Genomic DNA, 8547 nt, shown 5'->3' on the forward strand with positions numbered 1-8547 from the left:
TAATTATTTTCCGCATCATACTAGTTCTTCTTTGTTAGAATTCCAAATACAAGAGGCATATGATTCTAGAGTTTCGGATTTGTTTCGAAGTTGTGTTTTTTTTATTTTTTGAATTTGTGATTCGATTGTTCTTTTTCGTTAAACCTAATGTTATTTTAGAAAATTAAATATTTAATTTTGTTAAGAGGTTTTGTCGAGGCAGTGGTGGATGCTCTTATACCCAAGAAAGCCATGTGCCTCGCCATGTTTGTCCTGGGAACCGATTTTCGAAATAGATTTTTAATTGAATTGTAACATAGGTTGATTTGGATTAATAGTGTTAAGTTCTGCTTGCGATCCAAATCTAAACCATTAAGAATATATAAGTTAAATTTGGAATCAATAATGTTAAGTTCCATTTGCGATTCCTAATTTAATTTCTAAAGAACACAATAGGTTGTTTAGGAAAGGTTCGACACTTGTACAAAATTTTTGTACAGTGGAACCGGTATGATCTTCCTAGGACCAACCAACAATTTTTTGTTAAGTTACTTATATTCAAAGTGTAATCATTCTTGTAACCTTCCGAATCTATAGTAGTTGCCCAATGAAAGCGATCAATGATCACGAGCCTTGGAGTAGGAGTCGTTATAGGCTCTGAACCAAGTAAATTCTACTTATGTTTGCGACTATGTTTTCTATTTTCTGTTGTGTTTCATTCTATTCTTTGTGAAAAATGAAAAAGCCACGAGTGCTATTCACCCTCCTCTAGCATGTCTCTATCCTACAGCTTGGTTAAGCACTTCTTTTATAAGTTGTGGAAGGCACCTTTCATAGGGCTGAAGGCACCTCCAGCATGTAAAATCTGATACCGAAAAGTGTTGATGCTTATCACTAAAGAAGTCATATTTTATCTGTTGGAAGGTGCCTTCAATACTATGGAAGGTGCCTTCAGTACTATGGAAAACACCTTCAATGAACAGTGTAAAGACTCCTTCTAATTCTTAAAAGCACCTTCTATGAAGGTGCCTTCTCTTTCCTAAAAGGTACCTTGGGGGTTGTTCACCCAAGACTTTTTGTGCTTTTTTGCCCTACAAAATGTGTTAGTCCAATAAATCAAATAATAACTTGTAAGGTAGTGTTAGTACAGTAATAAGTAGTAGTAATTAGTTCCTATCCTCCCAATACTAGGAATTAGTCAAAGTCTCACTTTAGGGATCCAAAATGGACCTAAACTAGATGGACGCCTACTGTTCCTCAATCAGGACTCGTCCTCACTGAGGCACTCTCCTCCAGTGACTTATCTTTACTTATCAACTTGCAGTTGGTTGACTAACCTCTCGACCCACTAGATCTTCCAGTTGTCAAGTCCGCAAACCCAACTGGATTTCGATCAGCTGTCAGGCCCCATAAACCTAGCCGGACTTTTCGTCAGATATCAAGTTGTCCCTTTGACCTATCTGAGCTTCATAACAACTATCGGGTCCTCAGACTTAATTAGGCTTCATCCTAATGTTAGGTCCTCTAGACCTGTCAATCTTTGTATGCTTGATAAATATATTAGATCACAAAAATATTTAACTTAACTCACTTGTCATTCATCAAAATCTGAGTTAGACCGTTAGTTCAAATTGCACCAACAGGATTTTCCTCAATAGCCATACCTCTGACCAAACTCACACAGAAAAATTCCAAGTTCAATTGGGATGAGAGATGTGAGAGGAGCTTTAAACCTTAAAAGGAAAACTAGCATCGACACCAATATTGGTTCTACCCACCGAAGGTAAGAGTTTTATTATCTATAGTGATGCTTCAAAAGGAGGCTTGGGGTGCGTGCTTATGCAAGAGGGTAGAGTGATTGTGTATGCATCAAGATAGTTAAAGTCATACGAACAAAATTACCCTATCCATGATATCGAGTTGGCAGTAGTAGTCTTCGCTTTAAAAATTTGGTGACACTACTTATACGGGGTTAAATGTGAGATATTTACTAACCATCAGAGCCTCAAATATTTATTTATTCAAAAGGAACTAAACATGAGGCAGAGACGTGTTGGTTGCTACTCGGAAAACCTAGAGGTTCCAATGTACAAAAATTTTGTACAAAGGTCTGAACCTTTTCCTAGCTACCATGTGTTCTTTTAAATTAAATTTTGGATCGCCTGCGGAACTTAACACTTTTGATCCAAAACTTAATCTATATGTTCTTTTAGGTTTAGACTTGGATCTCCTGCGAAACTTAACACGTTCGACCCAAATCACCTTAAGTTATTAATTCCATTAAATATCAATTTCCATAATCGGTTTCCAGTACTGACGTGGCGAGGCACATGACCTTCTTGGATATGGGAGCAACCACCACCGACTAGACAAAACCTTTTATAGAAAGCTAATATTTAATTTCCTAAAATAACTTTAGGTTAACCGAAAAGAACAATCAAATCACAAGGAAAAAAAAACAAAAGAACACAACATCGAAAAACATATTCGAAATTCTAGAATCGTAAGCCTCTTGTATTTGGTATTATTTCCATAAATAACTAGCATGATGCGGAAAGGAAAAAATACTAGTTATACCTTGTAGAAAAAACTCTTGATCTTCTACCGTATTCCTCTTCTAACCTCGGACGTTGTGTGGGCAACGATCTACCGAGATGAGAAACCACCAACCACCTTCTTCTCCTCCAAGCAAGGTTCGGCCACAAAGGAAAACTTCACCAAGGAGAAAAACCAAAATACTAACCAAGCTCCAAGAGATGCTAGCTTTCTCTCCTTCTTCTTCTTCTTCTCCGAGTAGTATCCGACCACCACAAGAGCTCCAATAAAAGAAGGAGATTCGGCCACCACAAGAGGAAGAGAAAGAGAGGATGGCCGGCCACACCAAGGAACAAAAGAGGGAGAGAAAACAATAGAGGTTGTATCACATGAAGGCACCCTCACCCCTTCTTTTATATTCCTTGGCCTAGGCAAATTAGGAAATTTAATAATAAAATTTCCTCAATTTTCTTGACATGATTTAATTGAGAAAATAAAATAAAATTTCCCAATTAAATTTACATTGGCCGGCCACATCAATGGGAAGCAAATTGGACAAGTTTCAATCAACAATTAAAACTTTCCTTATTTGTTTCCAGAAATTTTAAAAATAAAATTTCTCTTCAAAAAATCTCTTCATGGTTAATAAAAAGAAATTTCCATAATTTTAATTTTACAACATGTGAATAATTTTTAAAAAGAAAATAAAATATCTCACCAATCTACAAATAAGGAAAGAGATCTAATCTCTTTCTTTAATCTTTTGTAAATTTTACAAGAGAGATAATTTAATTTAAATTCTCTTTAATAAATTATTTCTTCCACATAATAAAAATTAAAATTAAAATTAAAATTCTTTTTAATTTATTTTGGCCGGCCCTCTAGCTTGGGTTCAAGCTAGGGCCGACCACCCAATCTTATACCTAGGCCGGCCCTAGCTTGTTCCCAAGCTAGCTTGGCCGGCCCCTATTGGGTGGGTATAGAAGGTGGGTATAGGTGGGTATAGAACTCTATAAATAAGAGGCTACGATAGGGACCGAGAGGAGGAATTGGTTTTGGTCTCCCGATAAAATTAAGCATCCCGTGTTCGCCCCGAACACACAACTTATTTTTATCAATGATAATTCATTCCACTAGAGAACTATCATTGAACTACCGCACCAATCCCAAATTACATTTTTGGGCTCCTTCTTATTATGAGTGTGTTAGTCTCCCTGTGTTTAAGATATCGAATGTCCACTAATTAAGTGAGTTACTGACAACTCATTTAATTAATATCTTAGTCCAAGAGTAGTACCACTCAACCTTATCGTCATGCCGGACTAAGTCCACCTGCAGGGTTTAACATGACAATCCTTATGAGCTCCTCTTGAGGACATTATCAACCTAGTATCTCTAGGACACAGTTTCCTTCTATAATCAACAACACACACTATAATTGATACCATTTCCCAATTTATCGGGCTTATTGATTCATCGAACTAAATCTCACCCATTGATAGATTAAAGAAATAAATATCAAATATATGTGCTTGTTATTATATTAGGATTAAGAGCACACACTTCCATAATAACCGAGGTCTTTGTTTCTTTATAAAGTCAGTATAAAAGAAACGACCTCAAATGGTCTTACTCAATACACTCTGAGTGTACTAGTGTAATTATACAGTCAAGATAAACTGATACCTAATTACACTACGACCTTCTAATGGTTTGTTCCTTTCCATTTTGATCGCGAGCTACTGTTTATAATTTATAAGGTACTGATAACATTATCTTCTGCATGTGACACCACATACTATGTTATCTACAATATAAATTAATTGAACAACTACAACTAAATGTAGACAATTTAACCAAATGTGATTCTTTATTCATAATGAATGTTTACAAAGCTTAGGCTTTCAGTATACACTCCAACAATCTCCCACTTATACTAATGACTAAGCTGTCATATGTTCTACCATACATCTGATTTTCATTCCCTCCACATGCCGATCAAAAGCTTTCGCCGGAAGGGCCTTAGTGAAAGGATCTGCCAGGTTATCTGCTGATGCAATCTTGGCGATGACAACTTCTCCTCGCTTCACGATATCTCGTATCAGGTGGTACTTGCGCTCTATATGTTTACTTGCCTTATGAGCTCGTGGTTCCTTCGAGTTTGCAACTGCACCGCTATTATCACAATAAATTGTGATAATTTTGGGCAAAACAGGAATCACATTTAAGTCCATTAGAAAGTTCCTGAGCCATACTGCTTCTTTAGCTGCCTCAGAGGCTGCTACATATTCAGCTTCCATGTTTGAGTCCGATACGCATTTCTGCTTAACACTCCTCCATGAAATGGCTCCACCTCCTAAAGTAAACACATAGCCTGATGTAGATTTACTATTGTCCCTATCTGATTGGAAATCTGAATCCGTGTAACCCACAGGGAGCAAATTATCTGCTTGGTAAATTAGCATATAATCTCTAGTCCTTCTCAGGTACTTTAATATATGCTTTACCGCAGTCCAATGTCCTTGTCCAGGGTTACTCTGATATCTGCCCACGGTAAAACAGATATCAGGTCTCGTACATAGCATTGCATACATTAGGCTTCCTATAGCCGAAGCATAAGGAACTGCTTTCATGTCCTCTATCTCTTTCGACGTCTTTGGAGACATCTCTTTAGATAGAGCTACTCCATGTCTAAAAGGTAAGAAACCTTTCTTGGAATCCTGCATGCTAAAACGAGCAAGGATTGTATCTATATATGAAGCTTGGGACAAACACAACATTCTTTTCTTACGATCCCTTATAACTTTGATCCCAAGAATGTGTGCACAATTTCCTAAGTCCTTCATATCAAATTGTTTGGACAACCATACCCTTACGTCTGATAATACCTTGACATTGTTGCCAATTAACAAAATATCATCTACGTATAGTACAAGAAATACCACCACGTTTTCGTTACACTTCTTATATACACAAGACTCATCTGGACTTTGAATAAATCCATATGACTGGATTACTTCATTAAACCGGATGTTCCAAGATCTTGAAGCTTGCTTTAGTCCATAAATGGACCGATTGAGCTTGCACACTAGATGCTCTTTGCCTTTTTCAATGAACCCTTCTAGTTGCTTCATATGGATGTTCTCTTCAAGACTTCCATTAAGGAAAGCTGTCTTGACCTCCATTTGCCAAATCTCATAATCCATATGAGCAGCAATGGATAAGAGTATCCGGATAGATTTAAGCATGGCCACCGGTGAAAAGGTCTCCTCATAATCGATTCCCTCTTTCTGAGTGTACCCTTTCGCAACAAGCCTAGCTTTGAAGGTTTCTACCTTCCCGTCTGTCCCTCTTTTCCTTTTGTAGATCCACTTGCATCCAACGGCTTTTACACCATCAGGTGGTTCTACAAGCTCCCAGACCTTATTAGAGTACATAGACTCTATTTCAGAATTCATTGCCTTTTGCAAGATCTTGCATCTATATCTTGGAGTGCTTCATCATATGTTCGTGGATCGGGTTCATGTTTGCAGGATCAAGTCCGAAAACTCTCCCAAAACATGAATCTCTCGGGTTGCCTTACAACCCTCCCACTCTGACGAGGCATTATCGTGGTTGTGTATCATGTGACACGTGTTGCGGTCTCTTGTGGTACTTCATCTTGCACTATTGGTGCTGAAGTAGGCGTGTCCTCTCTAAGTTCTTCTAAAACAACTTTCCCTTGGGCTTGTGATCCATTATATAGTCTTCTTCTAAAAGCGGGCATTGGTGCTAACAATGACCTTCGGTCTTAGGACTATAAAATAAACCACCTTCGTTCCTTTGAGATATCCTACAAACACGCGAACTTCATGCGGGATTCTAACTTATCGATCTGGTTTGACATGTCTTTGGACTACCAAATCGAATATGTCTTAGGTGGGTTTCGCCCATTCCATAATTCTATGGGAGTAGAAGAAACTGATTTAGAAGGTACTAAGTTCGGAATTATCTTCTTTGTTTCCAGAGCATATCCCCAAAACGAATTTGGTAATTCTGAATAACTCATCATCGATCTAAGCATCTCCATAAGAGTCCTATTCCTTCGTTCTGCTACACCATTCTGTTGGGGTGTTCCAGGTGCAGACAATTGGGATTGAATCCCAGCCTCTGATAAATAATTCCTAAACTCTCCTAAGAGGTATTCGCCACCACGATCAGATCGTAGTGTCTTGATACTTTTACATAATCGTTTCTCCACATCAGCCTTGTATTCTTTGAACTTATCAAAGCACTCGGACTTGCGGCGCATTAGGTAAATGTATCCATATCTTGAATAATCGTCTATGAAGGAGACAAAATATTCAAAACCTCCTCTTGCTTGGATAGACATAGGACCACACAAATCAGAGTGAACCAATTCTAACACTTCTTTGGCTCTATACCCCTTGGCCTTGAACGACCTCTTGGTCATTTTTCCTTCTAAGCAGGATTCACAAGTTGGAAAATTTTCCAACTCTAATGAACTCAAAAGTCCATCGGCTATAAGCCTCTGAATCCTACTTAAGTTAATATGACCAAGCCTTAGATGCCAAAGATATGCTTGGTTCATTTCCGAAGGTTCTTTTCTCTTATTAGAATTAGAAGATGAGTTATAAATTTCCATGTTTTGCTTTGTGGAAGAAATTGGATTTAAAGTATACAAATTGCCAACTAATGCACCAGAACAGATAATCACTTTATTTCTTTTAATAACTACATCGTTACTAAAGGAAACTGAATATCCATCTAAAAACAGTTTAGAAACTGAAATTAAATTCTTTCTAAAACTGGGTACATAAAGACAATTTCTTAAAACCAAATTCCTATTTCTACTAAAAGATAAGTAGACGTCTCCCACTGCAACAGCTGCCACCTTAGTAGCATTGCCCATGTAGACGGTAATTTCTCCTTCAGATAGTCGTCGGGTTTCCTGGAACCCCTGCAGAGGCTCCCGTATCTACACACCAGGTGCTGGTAGATAACACCGCTAAACATGTTTCAACAACTAGAGCATGAGATATACCTTTTTTTTGGTTCTTACGAGGACAGTCCGCCTTCCAATGTCCTGCCTACTTGCAGATGAAGCACTTGCCCTTGGCCTTCTTCACTCCAGCTTTAAATCCTGTACTCTGAGATTTATTCACTTTCTTTCCTGAGCCAGCTTGTTTCTTCTTCTTCTTTCCTCTCGGTTTAGAAGTAGAACCATTTTCAGCATAGTGAATTTGAGAATTGTGACGAAATAATCCTTCTGCCGCTTGAAGTTCTGTCAGTAGTTCCCCTAATGAATAAATCCTCTTATTCATATTATAGTTCAGGCGGAACTGCTCAAAACTTCTAGGTAGCGTTTGGAGGATCATATCGATCTGGGTTTCCCTATCAATTTCTCCTCCAAGGATCTATATCTCGTTCAGATAAGTCATCATCTTTAGGATATAATCCCTTACAGGAGTACCCTCTTGCATGGTGGCTGTCATTATCTTTCTCATAGCTTCTTGCCTAGAAGCCCTATCCTGATGACCAAAGAGTTACTTGAGATTGTTCATAATATCATAAGCTGTTGGTAAATCTTGATGCTGATGTTGCAATACATTTGACATTGAAGCCAAAATGTAACACCGCACCATCTCATCTGCCTTTACCCATCTCTTATGATATTCAATCTCCTCTTGGGTAGATTCACCAGTGGGTGCATCAGGACAAGGTTCAGTCAGTACAAATTTATATCTTTCAGCAGTGAGAACAATGTCCAGGTTCCTTTTCCAATCTATGTAATTAGGTCCAGTAAGTCTGTTTTGTTGAAGTATGATGGACAGTGGGTTGAAAGTCATCCTAAGAATCACAAATAACTTTTGGTCAGAACTCTAAATTTAGAATAATATTGATTCCTCAAACAATACTATTTTAAATTAACCAACACCTTAAAACACCGTGAATTTTGTATGCCACGTTAGTGTTGACGTATACAAATTCATCATTTGTAAAAGGAGGGTTTTATCCCATTAATTTTATTAT

The sequence above is a fragment of the Zingiber officinale genome, chromosome 5A (assembly GCF_018446385.1).
Source record: "Zingiber officinale cultivar Zhangliang chromosome 5A, Zo_v1.1, whole genome shotgun sequence".
Lineage (NCBI taxonomy): Eukaryota > Viridiplantae > Streptophyta > Magnoliopsida > Zingiberales > Zingiberaceae > Zingiber > Zingiber officinale.